The sequence below is a fragment of the Delphinus delphis genome, chromosome 9, assembly GCF_949987515.2.
Source record: "Delphinus delphis chromosome 9, mDelDel1.2, whole genome shotgun sequence".
Classification (NCBI taxonomy): Eukaryota; Metazoa; Chordata; class Mammalia; order Artiodactyla; family Delphinidae; genus Delphinus; species Delphinus delphis.
In genome coordinates this window covers 73,639,473-73,664,051 of record NC_082691.1, presented here as the reverse complement: position 1 = coordinate 73,664,051, position 24,579 = coordinate 73,639,473, and the positions used below count along the sequence as shown (strand labels likewise).

General features: G+C 34.0%; 1 pseudogene; it reads right to left on the bottom strand.

Annotated features, from left to right (window-relative positions):
* Positions 1-17,786: 17,786 nt before the first annotated feature.
* Positions 17,787-18,958, bottom strand: LOC132430525 (anaphase-promoting complex subunit 10 pseudogene; annotated as a pseudogene).
* Positions 18,959-24,579: the final 5,621 nt, after the last annotated feature.

Sequence of the window (24,579 nt, the reverse complement as noted above, 5' to 3'; positions counted from 1 at the left end):
TAAAACAAGAGCCAGAGTTTGAGTTGGACTCAAATCTAGTTGGGCTGAATTTTCATACCCTTGTAAAAGACTTAAACAATTGATGTGTGGGAGTCTTATTGTTGATTGCTAATTGCTAATTATATAAAAATCAGCTTGTACAAGTGATTGGAGCTAAGGTAAAATACAAGTTATATAGTGCAAGCCAATATTACAGGCTTAGAGAAGCACCTAAAATTTTTAATACTGAGAAAGTGTTTTTGAGTGCAAACAGTTAAATTTTCTTTATCCTTGATAGGTACAAACATTATTTTATAATTGATTTCCCTTCTTTGGCCCTTGACGAACATACAACTTAACATGTCATAAAGCAACTTACTGCCTCAGGGCCAAAAAAAAAAATGGTAGCCATTAATGGCTATTTCACACATTTGAATATTGAATGAAATATTAATAATGTGATTAATTTTTGTTTACGAGAATTTCAGACTTTGGAGGAAAACAAAACAATACTAATTGGATCATTGAATCCCTAATTACATCATATTGGAATAAACCTTAATCTTGGATTATGAGTAAGGTTAAGGATTGTAGCATCATCTCTATAAGCTACTAGCTTCTGTGTGGTCATAAAAATTTGGCTGAATACTACTTTTTAAGTAGAGCAAAATGACATGGAAAAAATGTGTACCATCAGCTGCTCTTCCTTTAATAGGATTTTCTGATGTGCAAATCACTACAGTAGAATGATGCAGTGGGGCATAAGGACAGTGAATCAGGTAATTAATTGAGTGTAACACTAATTATATTCACTATGAACTGAAATATATACATTTGATGGCCATGATGGCACACCAGTATTCAAAGCCCAAGGTGAGAAATGCATTTCAACTTCTCTCTTTATAAAAACTCAGCAGTCTACTACAGTCTGTATCTGGTATCAAATTCTATATATCTACCTGTGTTTTTAACGTGGAAACCCAATTCCTAAAGGAAAGGTCATTATCATTATTAAGTTTTATAAGAAAATCAGTACGTACCAGTATCTATTTAATAACGGAGACATCATGAATGTCAGACTTAACACGCTTTGCAGAGTGCTAATAACTCCTAAAGTGTATCCTTGTCTCAAGTTAAAGTCAGTATTGGAAATTTTATATTACCTGCTCTGCCTGAAAGCATTAAAAAGTACTTCTGTAATAGCTAAGCTAAAGAAGAAAATAGTGACTTTTTACAACTTTGCCTAATTTTTGGTTCAATTTCAAAGCTCATTTATAGATAAGTCATATGAAGTTGGCATTGGCTTGAATTAAGCAAGGGGATCATTTTAACCACGTATATTTTATGTTGCCTTCAGGATGAAATAAAAAAAAGCATTTATGTGTGCCTCTGTTTGGAAGTTTTGTAAGGTATATGTGTTTTAGATACATTATTAACTACATCAGAATGCTTTTTTTCATATTTCTTTTAGTTTTGGAATTTCATGGACATAAAATATGCATTTATTCAGAAACTAAACACAAAACTTTAGTAATTTCTGCATTGCAATGATCCTAATTCAAGTCCAGTGATAGATTGAAAGAGATTGTTTCTTTTTCTATTATATATTTAAATTAAAAATAGGAAGATGTAGTTTCTACTAATGAGTTTTGTAGGGCTGTTTTAATATGATGTCCCTTAGGAGGTTTCCTCACTCGGTATGAAGGCTCCTAAGAGGTGCTTGTGCACCTGATTAATTCATAAATGGCGCTGAGGGCTGCACATTTGCCCAATCCTAGTTAAATCGTAGTAGGCGGCTATTCCTCTGTAGGATGCATTGCAAATTGTGATGCTCTTATTATACACCTAATTACAGCATTCTACACCAGTCTGATTCTTTCCATAAATTCTTATAAAAGTAGTGTCCATTTTAGAAGTTAGAGATTGAGGTTCATTAAAATGACTCCAATCCATATGATTGCAGTAGAACAATGACGAGACTTGCTGGAAAATTGCGCTGAAATTCTATAAAGAACATATATGTAAAATATGGCGAAATTAAAATACAGTGATTTACAAAAATTAATTTTGTATTGTAAATAATTAAGCAGATACTGTGGGGATACAAGAGGAAAAAAATGAAAAACATGTGAAAGGATAGATGTAGTTGTTTTGGGGTGAGTAACCAATTTAAAAATTTTGTGATTTGAAGCATAGTTCTTAACCCTTCTGTGCCTCAGTGCCTCCTGGGGGGTAGTAATCCAACCTATCTTATTGAGTGTGAGAGTTGATTGAGTTAATATATGTAAAGTGCTTAGAACGGTGCCTGACACATAGTAAGTTCTGTGTAAGCCCTTTTACAGATCCTTTTCTCTCAGGCTCTACCCAATCTAATTCTCACCTGAGATGTACTGTTTTCTACTATAATGCTTTAGCTAAAAGTAATATTCTAATATTTCCACTGCTGTTCCTCCTATCCTTTGACATTGCTTCTTCTTGATGTTATTCTGGCTGAGAGGAGAGGAGGTTTCCCTTTACAGTTAGAGAGACAAGATGGATTAGAGTTTAATCAAACACAAATTTGTACAGGTAATACATTTTTTTCCCTAGATTTATAGCTGAAAAAAATGGCCCAGTGTATAAATACCATGTAACTCAAATTATTTGTCTTCAAATATGCCTTTTATAATTTCTCCCTATTATACGAAGCAACAGTGTTTTATTAAGATACAGCCATTTCTTGCTGTATCTAAGGTAAATGTTCAGGTGTCTTCTGAATCCCGTCATTGTTTCTGGGGATACACGAGTTCTATCTTCATAAGTTAGGAACCATTCTACTGAACTGAATTCATCATTTAAATCAGGTTTATTGTTATTATTTATCTGCTCTTGTGATGTAGATACCAGGTCCAGAAACTATCTGAACATTTATCTAAACCTGGAGGATACTCCTTCAATATGGTCCTTTCCTTTTATTGAGGAGCTGTGAGATGTCAATTACATTATATTAAAGAAAGGAAAGGAGTGTGCATATTATTAATGTTTTAAATGAAACATAAAGAAAAATGAAGCTCAAGGAAGTTAATAGGCTTATCTCAGATTTGACAACTAGTTAATGGTGTGGGTAGAACACATGGCTTGTGATTCATGGATATTTTTCCTTCCATTCTGCATTTTATCATAAAACACAAGAAACAGGAAAAAAAAGAGTTATGAAAAGGCAACAATATAAATGTGAAAACATATTGTGAATGTAAGTTTAACACTTTTTTCTTTTAATTTACCAATCACATAGTCACTCAGAATGTGAAACTCTTTTATGACCTTTCCATCTGACACAGCTGAATTGTTTCAGATCAGCTAAGAAAAACTTAGACATATTGTGCTGACTTATACGGTCTAATGGGTTTAACAGAAAATGTTTCTCCCCTAGATAAATATGTTCTAAGTTTTAATAATACAGGACCTTTCACTTATAAAATTATCCAGTTTATAAAACATAATTATCAACATTTAAAAATGCTTTGGATGTGTGCCATTTGACCATCTTTTTTTTTTTTTTTCCACATTGTAGACCAAAGCATAGAGAAACTTGATCACTTAGTAAAGCTGTTCTGACCCCAGTAAAAATAAGGTAAAGAATTAAATGGTTACATATGTTGGTAGGATAAAATCTCCATTAAGGTTGAATTAACAGGATGATGCTCTGATCTCTTATTGGACAAAGAAGTGCATTATATTTAGAATAAACAGCATACCTGAGATCCTGATCCTTTAACACAGGTGGTTCACAGTGTATATAGTAGCAGTGGTGGTCATATTTGTGTGGAGACAGATTGAAGATGAATTTAAATATACTTTATAAAAGGGAAAAGAGAAGTTGCTTCTGTTGTCATAGTTAACTATAATAGAATAGTATCTTGCTTAATATTAGCTTGTTATCCAGCACTAGCCTGAGAAGTGGACTGATATTCAGATTTAGCATAAATAGAGTAAATAGAATTGTAAGAAGTTTAATTTATCAAATGAATCTGCACAAATACAATTATAAAATAAAAATTACTTTCAAAAAGTTTAAGTTGGTAAAATATACTGGACAAACATCACACAGTAACGTTACTATAATCCTAATAAATATTACTTCTGAGTTTTATCCCTAGCTGTCATATTGCCTTTATAAAGACTTCAGAATATGCTCTCTTGAGATTTTGACTGCATCCATGTGTTAGTAGCCCATACCACCTCGAGATCAAAACATTACAGGGTTTTTTTCTTTTTTTTAAGTGGGTCGTGGGTAGAAGGGAGGGGTGATTGGGATTCAAAGGAATCTCCAAATCCTGCATTAAAACAAAGGTCTGTCAGGCTTCCCTGGTGGTGCAGTGGTTAAGAATCTGCCTGCCAATGCAGGGGACACGGGTTCGAGCCCTGGTCCGGGAAGATCACACATGCCGCGGAGCAACTAAGCCCATGCGCCACAACTACTGAGCATGCGTGCCACAACTACTGAAGCCTGCGTGCCTAGAGCCCGTGCTCCGCAACAAGAGAAGCCACCGCAAGAGAAGCTGGCACACCGCAACGAAGAATAGCCGCCACTCGCCACAACTAGAGAAAGCCTGCACACAGAAACGAAGACTGAACGCAGCCAAAAATAAATAAAGTAAATAAATTAAAAAAAAAAGTCTATCAAGCTATGTAAAAGTCATCCTTAAATCTGGAATAAAGATATACTAAAAACAAACTTTCTTGGGGATTTTTTGAGGCTTATTGGATCTGGAATTTCTTTCCAAAATTAAAGTAGATTTTCTATTATTATTTGAATATATGAGTTAAAAACAGTGTATTATCAATTAACTTTACCTGTTCCTTTTTACTTTTTTTAGATTGAATAGCTAGCCATTCAAAATCCCTTGGATTCTATACAGTACACTGGAGATCACATTAAAGGTACTAGACCTCTCATGAGTTGGGGAAGGGCCACAGAAGTAGCTGACCATTTGCCAGTGAACCTGAAGGGGTTTCTGATTAGCATTTAATGAAAAGGGAATTCATGACCCTGGTGACTGGAGGGCATGGATGCAGTAGGATTGGGTACCGAAAATGAATGCCTCTATGCAAACTGTAGAAGTTAGAGCAAGTTGGAGGATAGTGATGGACAAGTTAACTCCTCCCAGCCTCCCTCGTGGATCACTCATGGAGAGATGGCATGAAACTTGGGAAAGGGCAATATAATCTTGAAATGGCAAATTTCAACTGAAAGTGGCTGAGTGTACCTTAAAATGACAGGATTATGTAAAAATGGAGGGCCATGAGCTAAGTTAAGTTATAGAGAAATAAAAATTTTGCACATCTGAAGTTGTGGTTATAAAATCATACCCCATCTCTGGTATAAAAATTTAAAGAAATTATTAAAGAATGCTTTAACTCTCAAAATATCTTGGCTTAGGTTTTAGGTGTAATGTGGAACAAGAATATTACCTCGTCTTTTGTTCAAGAAAATTAAAGCAAATTATTTTTCGTTTATTGTCCAGCTTCAGGATTTTAATCCAAGCAATAGTTATGAGTAAGTCAAAAGACAAAGAGTCAGATAAAAGCCTTGCAATCTGAAATCACACAAATTAATTACAAGGGTCTGACTGAAAGTTGGACTTAGCAGAGTGTCTGCCAACAGTAAGCTGGGAATAAATGTTATGGTTGTCTTTATTACTTTTATTACATTCCACTCCTAACCAGTTTAGGAGAGAAGCAGGGCATTCAGGGGGAGCCTTCTTGGTCTTACCCATAACTACCTCCATGACAGTGTTGTAGGAGTTGGAAGCAGGCTTTGAGAGAGAAACTTGAACTTGCAAAATGATTTCTTATACTGGAATTTTTGATTCCCTTGATTGCTGATCTGAAAGCCACAGCACAGTGCCTATACTGTAGTGGTGAGGGAGGGAAGGGGCAGCTCATGGACACCTATGTTTGAATTAGTCTTCAGCTGTATTAGTCCTAAGGCGCCTTGATCTTGCTGGTGATAAAGCCCACCTATTGCTTCTATTTACAATCAAGGTTAAAGACTGTTAGTATTAAAGTAAATTTCATGGGCAGGAGGATTATAGTAATATCTCCATTCCTTGCTAAAACAACTAAGTTTCTGCCTATTCCAAATGGTATTTATACAAGTGTGTATGTGACAGTTTAACACCCTAAATGTGATCTAATAGTTCTACTGAATTTTAGACTGAATGCTACCATAAACATCTACTATATTAAAAATATTTGCATATGGCCTTCTCCTATTCTGAAAATTTATGAATTTTAATAAAGTTGCTTAGATTGTATAGCCCACAGTTATAATTGCTCATAATCCAGGAATATTATTTAAAGGGAATTGAAATTATATGAAAACACTTAAGAGCAGAATTATGTCTTCAGCTTTCCCATTACTTTTTATATGTTGATTATTAATTTCACCATGGTAAATGAAAGGATACTTAATTGAGATGAAAACTCTACTTAGCTTTGTAAATATGTTCGTGAATTAACATGTGTACAAATGTATCTTCATGATAACTTAAGATTTATCAACAAACAAACCTATAGAGTAATATGTACTTTGGTCTAGCCATTATAACAATTAAATAGTTGTTTTCTTAAGGCAAGGCAACACCACCACCAAAAAGAATACTATGTAATTATAATGAATGATTAAAAAAAAAAATTAGGTTCCAGATCAATCATGTACATCCAGTTTCATGTAATAAAAAGTAACAACTTCATACATTAGAAAAATATAAAATGGAAAATAAAGTTTTAGAAATTTATTTTAGAGCATTTTCTAAACTGGATAATTCCAGAAATCTTCCCTCACTGTCCTTCTCCTTCTATAGTAAACCACTACTAACTGTTCTTTTGAATTTTTTTGTTTTTTCAATTTAGTTTAACACAGCTTTATTGCTGGGTATACGGAAGTCAACAAGAGACATTAGGTGTCCTGAAGAGTTTCACGATTAGTAAGGAAGATTATTTGTTGGCTCATTTAGGTATGCTCCAAATGTACAAAAAATTATTTAAGGCAGCCTTAAAAAATACATTGTAACAGTATAAATAATATGAATAAAAAACAGGTAAGAATGATGAAGGGGAGAATAAACAGGACTAGGGAAATAAAATGTAATTAGAAATAACATCCATGCATTATACACATGCAATAAAATCTTAAATACTTTCAGTGAGATATGTGTAAAGTGATAAAATGCAATGTACGATTAAGTATAATAATTAAAAAGTACAGGGCTTCCCTGGTGGCGCAGTGATTGAGAGTCCGCCTGCCGATGCAGGGGACATGGGTTCGTGCCCCGGTCCGGGAAGATCCCACATGCCGCGGAGCTGCTGGGCCCGTGAGCCATGGCCGCTGGGCCTGCGCGTCCGGAGCCTGTGCTCCTCAACGGGAGAGGCCACAACAGTGAGAGGCCCGCGTACCACAAAAAAAAAAAAAAAAAAAAAAGTACAAAGTAGAGCTGTAACAGAAAGAGAATTGAATGCATAACTAGCGAATGTTTTGAGGTTTTAGCTAAATGAGACAGGTTTTTGGAAGAGGTGGTATCTGACCTCACTTTTGAAGAAACTAGAGAAAGAGTAGACACATGGAGTAGAGGGTGGAACAATACCTGCAAAGTTGTATAGGCATGAAACAGAATGGTATAGAACGTGGTACTAGTGTATTTAGGAAATCAAATGCTGCATTATAAAGTAGAAGAGAGCACAGGTAGGCTTATTGGTGGGTGTGGAACTGGCCAGATCTAGAGTGCGTAACTTTTTGTATTAAAAGAATATGGATAAAGGAGAACTTCAGTGACCCAGGTTTGAGATGCTGGTTCAGTTGAATGATTAGGAAGAGGTGTGAAATAATTACTGTTATTTTCAAGTTGGGGTTGGGAAATCAAACAAAGAATAGTATCGTGAACCTCCAGTTTTTACCTCCTAGATTTTTGAAGGCAGTGTTTTTTTCATCTATATTTTCACCAACTACTACTTGCCCTACCCCAGCAATACCACTGGAATATTTTGAAGCTAATTCCAGAAGTTATATAATTTAATCAGCAAACAGTTCAGCATGTATTTCTATATGATAAGGACTTATTAGAAACGTAACTGGAACACACATAAAACATTAATAGTAATCCCCTAAGATTCTCCAATACCTAGTCAATGTTAAAATTTTCCCAATTATTCTTCCAAAAATTCGTAGGGATAATATATTAAGGACACTTTTTTGCCTGGCTTTGTCTGTATATTTCATATAAAAGTATATTTCTTGGCTAAACAAATCAAAGTACTATTAACATCAATTCTAAAACATACAGTGTTTGAAATGATAGTGGCTTATAATGAAAGTTTTGGACTATTTAAATTCTGGGACACAGGATTCAGTTGTCAGCAGCTAGGATGAGATGAACTACTACAGAATCCGTATCGCCTGTAGTTTTACAGATAGAGGAAAGGTGGCAGAACATAGCACAATTCAGTTTTCAAAGATGCATTAGTAAAAGTTCATTTAATAAATGATTTTTTTTGACTTGACGGAGAGCCAGAAACTACTTGAATATCCCCTGTATCTGTTTAAGAAAATAGTTTGGGTAGCTATAAGAAATGGGTGAAATGATTACTAAAATCAGTAAATGCAAAGAAAGCAAAGGAAAACATAGGAAGCAAAGGAAAACCATACAAAAATATTTCCAGTACCAAATTTTTTGTCATTTGTTAAACCACAAATAGGCATACACAGAGCTGTAGTTCAACATGCTTTTGTTGCTAACTTAAAGTTTGGAGCACTGCTCTGCAAATCAACCAGACTGGACCATGAGTTACAAATTTTATATATACATATAATATATATGTATATTATATATATATTATATACATATAATATATATGTATATTATATATATATATAATATACATATATGAAGTGTAAGAGACTAATTGGGAAGTTATAGTTGGACATGAACAAATGTTAGAGACAAATTATTAGAGGGGTAAGAAGACTTAAGCTGGGAGGAACTGACTAGTTCTTTACAGGTAATGCGTAATTCTAACTGATAAAATTGAATTCAACATAGATATTTCAGAAGACTTATTTTCTAGTTGTAATATTTATATTAGAATTCATAGTCTGCCTCATTTGAGCTTCAGTAAGTCTGCAAGTGGCTCCCTAACTTGCAAGTGAAAGTGCTTATTACATAGTAACAGATGGAAAAATAGAACCAAACTGCACATGGGATAAAATCAGAGTCAACATATAGTTTATTTGCAAAGGAATATTTTTTCAACTACAATCATTGCACCTACTAACTGACCAAGAGTCTTTTCCTGTATTAATCATTAAAAATGACTTTTAAAGTGTTCATTTTAAAGGGAGATTTTTCATCTTAAACAGGTTTGTTGGGCAAGAAAGTTATTTAGTAATAAAAAATGACCAATACTGCTTTTGAAATTGTTCTTCAAAACGTATCTATACAAAGTTCTTTATGAAAGATAGAATAAAAAGGGATTTTAGCTCATCAGTAACTCTTAAAATGTGTAAGTCCTTTATGACTATAAACTCCGTCATTTTATTCTTGTACAATAGCCAGCAGTGCTACACAGAGTAAACAGTTGTTCCCAACTTCAGAAGCCTGCAGAGGTCAGTATAGCGACAGCAACAAGACATCACATGGATCAGTTGATCAATGCTGAAAGTGGACCATTAGATCACAAACTTATTATTTATACATACCACCATCTTGAATATTAAAATGAAGTTTGTCATAATTAGGATAGAATATCCTTTGAGTAATTGGTCTTTATAACATTTACATTTAAAGAAAATCAACATTTGGAAAATCATTCTGCTCAAAAAGGGTGGCGGGCAGAATAAGAAATGAAATTTAAAATTACAGTAGTGACCACTTTATATAAAAATAAATGTTCTTTATGTGTACTGAAGGATTTGAAAAATGTTCTGTTCCTTTGAACTGGGGAATATATTCTTCATACTTGGTTCACCAGCTTCTGGCACCTGTCAGTGAAGCTCACTGTTAACCTGGGCAAAGCTATGATTTTTTTTTTTTTTGACATTGATACATCAGTGAAGTTTTCTTATTTCTAGTCATATTCTGTATAATTCAAAGTAAAAAATGCTTCCAAATATAGCCATAGTTCTCAGGTACAGTTTACAATTTTCTGTACCCACATTGAAAATAAGTATTTTAAATTTGGACATGGAAATGTGCACAGATATATTTCTTATGAAAACATTTTTACAATTGGTTTTTGTGAAAGTGAAGAAAACAGACAAGTTTTAGAAACTGTACTTTGATATCCAGAAGCTGTCTTATCCATGATGACCTGTCAGTGACCTTTGTCATGACACTGAAGGACTGCAGTCTCCAGGGGTGAGAAGTAATTCAACTTCAATTGTTCCTGTGTGCCAGACATGTATAAAACAGAGACTATAAACATATACTGTAGGCTTATTTTGGCTCCAGTTAAGCTGACACCATCAAACTCATTTAGTTTAGAACTTGGAGACATGGTTTCAGTATCAGTTCTCTGCTGCAATCCAGAAGGTTAAAGAAAAACTAGCTAAAACCAACATTGGGCTTTTGCTGGGACAGCAGTTACCTATTGTAAAGTAAGTTCCTCATACTTTTTTACAATAATGCCATGTCAGTGTTTGCTGTTTCTAATTCCACTATGGATGGGCAAAGTCAAAAGCTTTCTCAAAAGATCAGAAGATAGAAAGTGAGACGTTAAATTGACATTTTAAAAAAAAGAATATGTTTACTATTTTAAATTTAGCTTTGCTTTTCCCTAAATGTACTTCGGTAGGCACTTGTGCAAAAATATGAATGAAGTATGCAGGCAAGCAGTTAGTTTTTATTGTCCACAAATAAATGTATACTAAATTTTTTTCTACTTACATATTTGTTACAATTTTTATCTAAAATTTTAAAAACTTCTCTGAGAACATCATCTCAGTGTTCTTGTAGTATGACCATATATCCTAATCCATGGCAGTATAATGGACTGTAATAGCCTACAAATTAGGCAAAGATAAATAACCCTATAGTGGATATAAAATAAAGTTAATATAGTTAATAATGCTAATTAATATCACATTCTATATCGTATCAAAAAGTAACTTGAATTTATATAAACTGGTTACTTATTAGGCCACAAATACAACCTAAAAAAATCTCGAAAGGCATAAAGTATTTAGGATGTTATCTTAATACAATGCATAACCAGAAATTAATAACAAAGGACAAGTTTAAAATGTCACTTGCAATAAAAATAATTCTTTCTTGAATAATGCTAAGATCAAGGAGAATGTCAAGCCTGCGATTACCAGTTGTAAAATGACAATGGGAACATCACCAAACAAAGTGTATGGTGTGCATCCAAAGCTGTAATCTGACAAGAATTCAGAGATGTAAATGCTTAAATTTAAAAATAAGAAAAAATAAATAGGTATTAAACAGTTGGACAAATGAATATAACCAGAGTTGAAGAAAACAGAAACTTATAAATAACTAAAAAACCCCCAAATAAACAAATCGCTCCAAGATAATGTTCTTTGAAGAAAACTAAAATATGAAATCTGTAATATAGCTAATCTGGTAATACTCTGGTAGGCCTCCCAGAGATGTCACATCCTAACCAGGAACTTGTGAGTGGGTTATCATAAATGGTGAAAATGACTTCGGATATATGATTAAGTTAAGGATCTTGAAAAGGGGAGATAATCCGGAATTATCCCAGTGTGCCCAAGGTAACCATAAGATTCCTAGTCTGGGGGAGGCAGTAGAGGTAGAGTCAGAGAGCTGCAAGGACTCAACAGAGGTTAGAAGGAGAAAATATGTTACACTGCTGGTTTCGAAAATGGAGGAAGGGGCCATGAGCCAAGGAATAGGAGCATCCTTTTGAAGTGGGAAAGGCAGGGAAATGGATCTCCCCAAGAGCTTGCCAAAAGGGCACAGCCTGTGCACATGTTTTAGACTTCTGAAATAATTATATGTCATATATATGCATATAATATATAGAATAAACTATAAAAACTATCATGTTTTTATATGTACAATACAGTTGTTACATAATTGTGTTGCTTTAAGACTCTAAGCTTGTGATAATTTGTAACAGTGACAATAGGAAACTAATATAGCTAACAACTGAAAGGGAAAAGCTCATAAGGAGAATTAAAAGTAAGGCTAACTATAAAATAATATGTATGGCTGAGATTAAATATGTTGGATCACTAAATACAATTTAATGCTAATAATTTCAAAATCTGAAAGAATGCAAGAATCTCCTGAAATGGTTCCAAAGTCTGGCCAGTGAAGTATACAAAAATAAATGGTACAGTGTACTTCCAAAGCTAGATACAAACATTACAAAATAAATTCAGAGAAAACCCAAAAGAATATTAAAAAGTAAACCATCATTATATGTATTAACACTTTAAGCTTCAAGATAATCCCATGAGGAAAGCAACCTTATTATCCTCATTTTGTAGATGAAGAAACTGAGGTTAATAGGCCCTAAATTACATAGTTAATAAGTTTCAGAGCCAGTTTTGAAACACAGGGCATCTGGTTTCAGTGCTTATGTTGTAACATTTTTACTTCAAAATACAAGGATGGATCAAAATAGATCAATTTCAGTAAGTCATTGAATCAATAATAATTCAGAAAAAGAAATATTTTGTCATATTTCAAAGAATATCTTGATGAAATGCGATATCCCTTTCTAAAAAAAATTGGCACAAACTAAAAATAAAACAATGCTGTGATAAAGTTTATTTTAACAATAATCAGCATTTTACTTGATTTTGAAACATTGAATACATTTTAATTAAAATTAAGAACCAGAACAACATAAGGATGTCTATTATTGCTGTTATTCAAGATGATTCTGAAAGTTCTAGAGAATATAATAAAGGAAGAAAAAATTTAGATGTTAATATTGGAAAGAAAAAGATAAAATTATCGTTGCTAGAAAACATACTTGTTTAGAAAACTCAGAATAATTGATTAAAAATTTTAGCCCTAACAAGCAAGATTAGTAATGTAATCAGTTACAAAATCAATTTGTTTATAATATATCACTATGAAAGTTTAGTCAGTATAATGGCAAATATTCTCATTCACAAAGCAATGAAAATAAGTAATACAAATGATTTTAAGGTGAAAATATGTTCTAGACTTGTTGAAGAACCTCTATAAAGATTAGGAAAGGAAAAGAGAAAGAACACTTCAATAATTGTTTTCCTGAATTAGAAACATACTAAATCTGAGTACCAATTATCCCCCTAAATAAATGATAAATCCAATTAAAATTTTAAAGTAGTATTGTGTAACTTTTCTTAAATGTTTTACCCTGGGGTAGATATTATGTCAAGTAATAGATGTATAAGTATGCATGCTTTTTTAAGACTTATGTAGTTTACTGGTTAGGATTATTATTATTTGTAGATGAAGAAACAGGTTTTGAGAAGTCAAGTGTTTATGACACAGAATTAAACATTGTCTCAGCCTGTACAATTTGAGATCCTCCCACTTCAATACTTGTAACATGACTCAAAATCCCTATTAAAAATGTTGGGAAACTTTATCAAATGATTCTAAATTTCATGTGTAAGATTAAATCTATGAGAATAGCCAGGATAATTCTATAAAAAATATAGCTTATTTAATGTTGTACTTGGCTTTTAAATGTTAAAGTACATTGTAAAATTATAGTAATTAATAGGGAGATATCAGTACAAGGAACAGAAGAGGAAACTTAACCATCAAACCTAAGTATCAGTGAAAACACTAGTATGTGATAAAAATGGTATTTTAAGTCAGTGCAAATTGATGAAATATTTTCTAAGTAGTGCTAGGACAATTATTTTTAACCATAATTACATTCCCAATAACATGCCATACTTCAGAACTTCAAAATATAATCCGGATCGGTTAAAGAATTAAATACAGCATATGAATCTACAAAAAAGCAAAAAAAATTAAGCAAATATTAATGTGATTCCACAACAAGAAGGTCTTTATAAAAATGAAATAAAAAATCATAAAAGAAAAATGAATGGATTTCAATAAATAGACATTTGGAGTTTTGTATATAAATCAGTACTAGAAACAAGGTAAGCCACAAATTGGGAAAGAATTTTCAATGTATTTGATCAATGACTGATGTTATTATGTGGACAATTCTTATATATTAATTATAATAAAGTAAGCAATATTAAAAGAAATCAAATCACTAGACAGATGATTAAAATAAATGCAAATGTCTAATAAACACTTATAAAATTATTCAGCCTCACTTTTAATCAGTGAACACTAAACTGATCATACAGCATTCTCTCCCCCCTCAAAAAAGGCTGATTGAATGGCTGATTTCTGACTGTCAATGAAGAAGTCTGTTAGTTTACTTTTTTAAGTAATGGCTTTATTGAGACATGATTCACGTCATAAAATTCCTCCTTTCATGGTATACAATCCACTTTTTAGTATGTTCACAGAGTTATACAACCATAACCACTATCTAATTTTAGAACATTTTCATTACCCCAAAGAGAAAAATTATGCCTATTATCATCATTCTCCATTTCCTTCTCCCCCTTGGAACCACTAATTTACTTTCTGTCTTATCAGGTTTGCCTATTCTGGACATTTCCTATAAATGGAATTATCCATTTTGGTCTTTGATATTGGCTTCTTTCAGCTGGCATGTTTTCAGGGTTCATCCATGTTGCATCATGAATCAAAGCTTCATTCATATTTATGGCCAAATGTTCCATTTTATGGATTTCCATGTTTTCTTTATCTGTTCATCAGTTGATGGACATTTGTTGTTTCCACTTTTTGGACTATTATTAATAATGCTGCTTTGCACATTCATGTACAAACATTTGTGTGGACGTTTGCTTTCAGTTCTCTTTGCTATGTATCCAGGAGTGGAACTCCTGAGTTATGTAGTAGTTGTATGTTTAATATTTTGAGGAGCTGCTGAAATGTTTATCAAAGAGGTTGCACCTTTAACAGTCGCAGCAGCAATGTAGGAGAGTGCCAATTTCTTCACATCCTTGCCAAAATTTGTTAATGTCTGTGTTCTTAATTTTAGTTACCCCAGGGGGTATAAAGTGATCTTTCATTATGGTTTTGATTTTTATTTTCCTAATGACTAATGATACTGAGCATCTTTTCATATACTTATTGACCATTTGTGTATCTTCTTTAGAGAGGTGTCTATTTAAATTCTGTGCCACTTTTTAATTTGGCTATTTGTCTTTTTATTGTTGACCTGTAAGCATTTGTCCTGGATACAGGTCCCTTATTAGGTACAAGTGTGCAAAAAATGTTCTCCCATTCTGTGGGCTGTATATATATTTTCTTGATGGTATCTTATGAAGCACAGAAGTTTTTAATTTTGGTGAAATCGAATCAATTTTTTTTTGGTCACCTGTGCTTTTGGTGTCATATCTAAGAAAGCATTGTCAAACTCGTAAAGATTTACTCTTAAGTTTTCTTCTAAGTATTTTAGAGTTTTAGTGCTTACATTTACATCTGTGATATATCTTGAGTTAACTTTTATATATTGTGTGAATTAGGGGTACATTTTCATCCTTTTGTGTGTAGATTTCCTGTTGCTCAGCACCAGTTGTTAAAAAGACTGTTCTTTCCTCATTGAATTTGCTTGATATCCTTGTTTGTTGTTGTTGTTTAGTGACTTAACTGCACTAAGTTTATAAAGTCTATTTTTAGTTATGTGGAAGCGTTGGAAACTCATTAAGCTTAGTGGTCAATTAATGATGGGACAGAGATTACCTTACGTATCTTGAATTAATAAATCTCCCAGCCTTTGCCAAGTGGTTCTCTGTGTATTGGAAGGCATGCATCACTCTCCAACAGGCAGTCTATAACCCTGCCTTAGCCTTCTGTTCCTGCCTGGGGAGAGCCTCAAGTTCTGGTAGAGGTGGGCGATTGGGGTGTTTCCAGCTTTTCCTTGAAATGTGCACAGTTCTGCATGTGTGCTTGGCATTCTAGATTCTCAAGAATATATCAGAGCTTTACAGCACTACTTATGGAAGTATCATTCCCCAGATATTCCTTTTGAGATTTTTAGTCAGCCTCTTATTTAGCACTGACTAGTACTCCACCTCAGGCTGCTTTGATGTTGAATAATTGCCACTGATTATTTTCAACAAATGCTCTAGGAATATGGCTGTTCACACAGGGCAAGCTTTGAGTTTGATCAAATGAAGGCAAACCCTAAGAATGGAGTTTTTCAGGGAGCTTCCAAATGGCAATATTTCTCTGGGAATGGGACTTTTGGGGATCTCCAAACCCATCTGTTTCTTCCAGTGGCTACTAGGTTGCTAATTTTTATAGCCATCATAGTTGTGAGGCTATTGGTTTTCAAGCATGCTATGGACCTGGGAAGAGAGGGATAGGAATAGAGGAAATTTAAATGACACAAAGCTTACTGTTCATACTGAGATTCAGTCATTTTTCTTGATAAGTTCTCCTTGGATTATTGCAAGTCTTTGGTTAAATTTCCAAGATTCTGAAAAAGTTGATTTTGATGATTTTTGCCAGTGGTCTCATTTCTTCTGTGGCAGAGCAGATTTTTCAGAAGTCCTTTCCCACCATTCCCAACATGCTTCTCTTAATTTACTTTTAAAATAAATTATTCTATTCTAAGTTTAAATTGTTTTAAGCTTTATTTACAGTGTGGTTTAGAACATGCTAGAAATTGCATAATTTACAACTACTTAAGCTTATTAAAATTATGAGAAGCTTCAAATGAAAACTTAAAAATTTCCAAAATGGTACATACTTTTAGAGTTCTTTTTGAGCTAAATCACCAAAACATATTTGACGTCTGTCTTAATAGGAAAGGAGTTTGAAGGACCTATTTGAAGAGAATGAGAATTTGTGACAACACAGATGGACCTAAAGGGCATTATGCTCAGTGAAATAAGTCAGAGAGAGAAAGGCAAATACTGTATGATATCACTTGTATGTGGAATCTAAAAAAAAAAAACAACAACAACAAATGAACAAGCATGACAATACAGAAACAGACCCATAGATACAGAGAACAAATAAGTGGTTGTCAGAGGGGAGGAGAGTGGGGGAATGAAAGGAAACAAAAGGTAACTAACTATGTGAAATAATGTGTGTGTGTGTACATCACATTGTACACCTTAAATATATATAATTTTTTGTCAATTGCACCTCAGTAAAGCTGAAAAAAGGAAAAAAAAAGGAATAAGAAGACTTTAAGTATTATTTAGATTGGGACAGCAAAACACAAAGTTCTTTTGACTTCTCTATTTAAGAATATGACAGTGTTGAAGGGAATATATATGATATGAGAGAAGATAGGAAAAATTGTGAAGAAAACAAAGAAGAAAATGAGGAGGGAAGTGCCATGGTTGGAGATTGGAGCCTGTGGAAAGAGGCAAGTGGGAAATTCCTTAGGGCAGATGGTTAAATATCTTTTAAGAAAAGGGATTTCTAAAAATCAAGTTTGTTCTATATGCATACCCAAGCTCTCAATTAAGTCATTACCAAAAAAATTACATATACAAAACATAAAATTAAAAAAAAAAAAAAGGAAAAGTGAGAGCCAGCACGTATAAACTTTTTTTGACCCAAAAGTTATTTATTAAACTTACAATAAAATACTTTTCAATGCATTAAAAAATTGCAAAATAATTGATGCATTTTTCAATAAAGATACCAGATTTAATATTTACTGACAAGATAAAGATACGTTTAATGACTTGTTCTATTTCAAGGTCACCTTATTGAGCGATACATCATGAAATCAGTAGTTGTACATGTAGGAAATTTACCAATGGAGCTCTCTTCCACGGGTGTGTATATTTTAATTTGTCTCATGTGGGTATCTCTTCCATTCTGATGATTGGCTAGAACAGCAATCTGCATCATGAATGTACGAGTTGGCTTCTTATGATTATCAGTTAAGGGAACGTGAATCCAGCCACTTGGTTGCACCAATTCAAGTTGCCGGATTTCTTGAAGATTATGAAAATTATTTCCTACTCTGACTGAGATCTTGCTTGGAGTATAGCTTTCATCAGATTTGTAGTCCGCCTAAATACATAATGTCTTCACTGTTGTTTTTCTTCTGAATTGGATGTTCACTAAATGAGGCTGGGAGCCATCTGACTGCCAGTAAGTTTCTAGATTGTCATCTCGTAATTGATCCACTCCAAATCCTGGTTTGCAAGATGAGAGAGCACATATAAACTTCTGGTATTCTCTGGAGGGTGTATTCAACTCTCTGTCCTGCTGTAGCACTGTCTTCCAGTCTTATCATAAAACTGGATCACCAGATCACATGGACAGTTTGTATACTCTCTCGGGAGGATGAGATGTTTCTACAGTGTATTTTGGAACCCCATCAGTAGAGACCTCTGATTCATTGAGGATTCCAGAGAATGCCAACTTGAAACCTAAAAACAATTACAATAAATTTGAGGAACTTCAGTATTAATTTAGCATTGAATCCCATGACCTGGATGCTACTTCCCGAAAAATTTTGGCAAAGAATGCTTATAGTATTATCCTTGTGGTTGGAAACTTCTCAACAAAGCAACACACATAGATGAAAGCAATGCTTTGATGGACTTTTTGAGAAGGATTCAGTTTCATCTCCATCTATGACTACATGCCCAGAATCATATAAACAAAGACTTCACAATTTAGCTGATGTTCCAAGATTGAAATTAGTTGCCTTGGTTCTCCTTGTTGAATCCCAGAAGATGGGCTGAATTCAGGAAGCACTGTGCCTTTGCACTGCTGAAGCGTGCTTTCAGTGTGTCCAGCAAAATGGTCCCAGAACACCAGCAGAGCCACAGAGAGCTGGAAAACACTTTGGGGCTAGTAACGAGAACCTTTAATGATTCCTCTCTAAAGTCCTCTTTAAAATCCTCTCTAAAATCCATTTTCTGATCCTTACTGTCAAGAAGAATAATGGGTAATGCATCTATACCTATATTTGGTGGAATATAAATTTTTCTCCCTTTTATTTAGGTATAAAACAACCAAGTTTTAGCACAGGTATTTTTTTGTAGCTATGGCACTTAACAGTTTTTTCACCATCATTTGAATCAGTTTGACTTCCCAGTGAGTGATGTACAGCAGACAAATACTTCACTATACCTGAGAGTGAAATTAAATCGACTAGCCACACACTGCTAGCTCTAAACTTGGAATTCTTGTTGACAATAAAAGATTACAAAATATCTTGCTTCAGAGCCTATGGTAGATAATTTCAGATATAATCATTTTATGCATTGTCCCCCTTGAGGCTCTGAAATATTCGCAGTATCTCTCCACACAGTCTACACTAGGACACAAGCACACTCACTCATTGCTCATCTAAGTTAATATTTCACTCTTGTTTCTTTAGTCTAAATGCCCTTCCCCTAAATTTCAAGTCTCATCCCTTAAATCTGGGCTGTACTGCTCATTCTTCCATACACTCTTTTCCTCATTCTCCTTGTACTTTTCTCAGAATACTGCTTGCACCTCTGTTTGGCTTAATTTCCTTCAACAAGGTATTTGTTGTCTGTTGGAGGCAGATGCAAAGCTCCTTGTAAGCAGATTCTCTCTCATTTATCTACTTTTCTCTGCAGCTAGCTTTGAAATATTTGGTGATCTGAATAGAAAAAGGAGCCCAAAATTCAGACTTCCATGGAGAACTAGTGGAGAAAAATATCCAGTTACTCTGCATTTTTTGTATTTTGTATTAGGAGTTTATGGAGAAAACTCCTAGAAAAATCAGACAGGGAAAAACACTACACTGAGGCCTATGCCGTAGTGCTTCAATTTCATACGTAGGCTCTAACTGTGTGGAAATTTGCTACAGTCTCTGAGTAGCAAAGACTTCCACAATGTGCACAAAGGTTTTGACTAATTGGACTGAAATGACAGGTTACTTTAATTGAACAAGTTAGATATCATTTTGAGCTACACTCTTATTTGGTGTCTAGAGAGCCAATAACAAAGGGAATTGACTGAACTTTTCAACTTTTCACTATTTATTTAGACACTGTATAGACATAGCCCAAAGGAAATCTCTCCCAAAATACCTCAAAGAATTTTTTCTTCAACTGCATAAGATCATGAGAAAATAAAATCCCTCTGTTCTCAAATGACACTTTAAAGTTATGAGTATAATGTGGGGAAATCAGTTCAGCCATGGATTATCAAAACAACAGAAATATAAAACAGGTATCAATTTATAATATTTGCTGAAATAAATTGATTCAAACTGTCAGCTAGGTTCTTTGACACTGAAAATAAAATACCAAACATACTAAAGTAGAAACTTAGCAATGAAAAGCCTGACCCTCCCTTTTTATGATATTATCTTACTGTGAATTGAACTGATTGATAAATTAAGTTCAATTTGGCTCATTTTGCATGAATTCACTCCTGGGTCAAAAGAGTTTTTAAAGTTTTCTCGCACCTTTTCTACTGGCCCATATTTTTATCCTTTGTAGAAACCATTCTGCAGTTATACCGAATTGATTCTACTGAGCTCCATAGCAATGGCTTTCTATCAGTCTGTTCCCTTTGAAGAGAGCGGTTTTTCTGACATGATCTGGGTCTTGGGTGAGATGAGTGCATCTCTTCTTTTGTTGGTTGTCAGAAAGTCTCATTTGTGTGACTAGTTTAATACCAAAATTAAAAACTTAAGTAGTAAATGGACTGGGGGAGATTCAGGTGCAACAAGTTAAAAAGAAAAGCAGTAGGCTTTAAGAGCGTATGCATGAAAGAGCAATGTGCCAGGATGGAGTTGTGTACCTCGATGGATGACTGCCATCAAAAAGCACGCATCCATTGAATGCTGCCATTGTATGTCGACCCAAGCTGTGTTGAAACACTTTCTGCTGAAGTGTTCTGCCCAGGGTGGTGACCTGTGGTCCCCTAGGTTCTAAGCTGTCCTATGGATAGAAATACATTTCCTGTTTCCCATATCCCCCGTCTCCCCACCCATATATCAGGGATTGGTTTGAAAGAATGAAACAGAGACCTTACAGATGCTTAAAGACCAGAAATTCTATCAAGGGGAAAAAGAAATGGAAAAGAGAAGAAAGAGAATAAATCCCCAAATCCCTGCACATGCAAAGCTTTCTTATTTTTTTTTTCACACTTCTAAAGTGCCCACTCAAAACCACATGAGTAAAAACGAAGTTGTGGGTTTTTCACATCCTTCAGAACAGGCTAAGGGATGAAAATGAGGGTGAGTTCCCTATAGTCAAACATGCCCAGAAGTAGCAAACTTTGACTTAGCCACAAGCCAAATAATAATAATCGGGTCTTGGTTTAAATCCATAGAGATGCTCTTTTCATGTATGTGAGGTGGACTTTTGATTTCATCTCTGGGACAAAGTTTGAAGTTATTCTGTGACTCTGGCCTAGAAAATGAAGAAAACCCTTGTAACGGGATGGCTCATGTAGGCTTATTATGAGTGTGTGTTTAACTCCCTCATGTGAATTGCATTTTGAATCATTACCACTCAAGAGTCACAAGGTTTCATCTACTTAAGCTCAAGATACCCGTGTGGAAAAGCATTCCAAACTCAACTTGCTGGGCAAATACCACTTTAATACTTGAGTACTTAAATACAAATATTATAACAGAAATTAGAGCTTTCTGGTTTTCTTGACTTGTATCACATTAAATTAACAGACACAGTAACAGATCTACATTACATATCAAAAGAATAACTTCTTAGAATTCATATCCGAGGGAAAGAGACAAAATTTAGTTTTTATGTCTTTTTACAATGGGTAGAAAGGTCCCTGAGACAGAAGGATAAGATGAGCTCTCATCCTAGCATATGATATAAAATGGATCTGAAGAAGTAAAAACATAGATGCTTAATGAACACTGAAAGCATGAGTGACACCAGGACTCACGTCTAATTTATCTCTTTCTTTTCCCTGGACTTAGTATATTGGACTGATAAACTTACCTCAAGATGGATAGTTCATAGATAATTTCATCCCAAATCCCACCATTACAAATGGATTTCAAGCCTTTAAACTTTCCACTGTCCCCTGAACTTGAAATTTTTCAATCCTACTTTTGTCAGAGTGATAAATCTTTCTGGATGTATCTGGAAGGAAATTTGCTTTAAAATTTAAAATTTGCTTTAATCCCCTGTGGTCTGCAATAAGGTTCTGAAAGGGAAATACCAATATACCAGGTCAATACAGGAATGAAAATTTTTAAAGTACCAAATCCCAGCATGCATGTTCATAGTGAAAACCTAAATGACCAAACCAGGACTATGTTTTTTTTCTAGCTCAAACAAGCTCCAGTAATGAAACATCTAAAGCTATATAATAAAAATGATACTTCGTTATGGAAAGAGAATGGCTGTGGAAGTTTATTATTCTGTAGAATTTTATCTTCAGTAATATTTGTCTACATTTGGCCATGGAGCATATGAATTTAACCATTTGTTAAGAAGAGTGGAGGTTGTCTAATTTGAGGCAAATGCAAACGTAGCAATAATATTATTAGTAAGGGGAGTTTATTGTGCAAAGTATATTTTGAAAAATATACAGATAACTGCTAAGGTCATTGGAGAATTAATAAATTCCAACCCTAAATGTGCATGGGATGGTCTTTTACATGAATGTGTAATGCTCTTAATTTAATAGCCTGACATCAGCAATGGAAATAACAATGTTTATTCTGCTATAGGGATGTAGTAAAGCCTAACCACAGAGGCAGTATTCACAGTTTTAGAAAGGATAAAATAAGAGATCAACACCAGTTTTGTCTTTTTAGTGGCAGGGATTTTGCTTCTGAAAAAAAATAGTTCCCAGTTTTCATAAGAGAATTCCTTAATTAATAATTTCTTGCTAAAACAGATACTTATAAATGTTTATATTATATATGTAAAAAATATATGTACATATATAAAGCATTGTAATAGTGGAATACCTTCTTAAACAGTCTTATCTTTCCATCTTCTTTGTTCCTTTGTGTCAGAAACTAGGAGTATCCTGTTAGGTATGTCACTATTAGTTCTAGAAGTAATAACATTGTCCTTATTCACTACAGTAAGACCTCTGTGGTAACAGTGCTAATCTTAACCACTGACCAGTATAAGAATGCCACCCTCTATCTAGGGCCATACCTTCTATCCAAGTATATATACGATCAAACAGCAGTAACCAACAAAAGATCAGTATAATAACGACCCAAGCTATATTTCTATGGCAGAATCATTTTTTGTAACTTTGAAAGTTCAGTTATCCTTTTTGGTTAAAATTATGCAGCCCTTAAATAACTCTGAGTAAATGGATTATGTGCCATTAAGAGGTTTCTTGAAAGTTTTCATTAGCTACGAAATAAAATAGCTTTAAGCTTTAGAATGTTCTACTCAGTTGGAGACTCTCATGTCTTTCTGATATTCTTGTGACAATTTCTATTCTAAGTGTCAAAAACAACTCTGCTATCTGGAACAAGTCGTGTAGTATTCTCTCCTTTTAATATTCTAATCGTGAGGTGTGAAGTGAAATGGTTGCACAGTGTAATGGTGGTAAAGAAGTGGAGTGTCAATGAGACGGGGAAGGTGACAGACTCGGAATAGGTCCCTGAGGTGCTCTCCAAGTGCACTGGATAAAGATTCCCCTGGGAAAATTTTCTCATTAGTTCTCAGACACAGTTCAGTAATTCAATAGCGCGAGGTTACCATTAGTCACAAGACCAAAACATGTTACTTTCCATGCTTTAGTTCCTTTATTTGTATATGTCATTTTCAGACTGAAAATTATGAGCCCTACTCTCTGCAAAGGCAGTCAGGGAGTTGTTTACATACTGAAGTATGAACCATGACAAGCAGATTCTGTAGAGTTTTCTGTTAATTGTTGATGTATGAAACAATTCAAAGGGAAATAGACATTTTAAATGATTCTAATGATACTTCCCTAAACAACTGTCAGTTCTTTATACCAGAATTACTAAACATGCACACATATACACACGTGTGCACATTTTCATAAGAAAATCAGGAAGCATTCAGACATGGTTAAAGAAAAGATCACATTATCAAAAACCTCTCTCACCCTTATTTATGCTACTTATAAAGTAAACTTGTCACTGCTTAAAACCAGTTACTCTCTAGTGACTATATTCTGTTTCAGAAATTGTTAACGTTCTTTCTAAAATCAGAAAATATTGAATGATTTACTGCACATGTGAATATGAAATATTCACATTTTGTACTGCAACTGAGGGGAAACTCAAAGACCGTGGCCGTTAATTTCCTGTGTAATTACTGAGAAAGATGTTAAAACACATAGATTATAATTCTGTATCTTTTCTTTTTCACTGTCATAAACAATAGTACCTTTTTCTATCTTTTGAAAGTTAACTGCACTCCCACTCTACACTTGAAGGCATAATGGGTCGGGGGATTGTCTGCCTCGTTACTCACTAGGTCAGAAAGAAAGGAGTATACACCCGACAACCCTATTGGTCACTTAAATCCTCCTTGTTACATTAGGGAAACATTAATGAAATCTGTGAACATGAAAA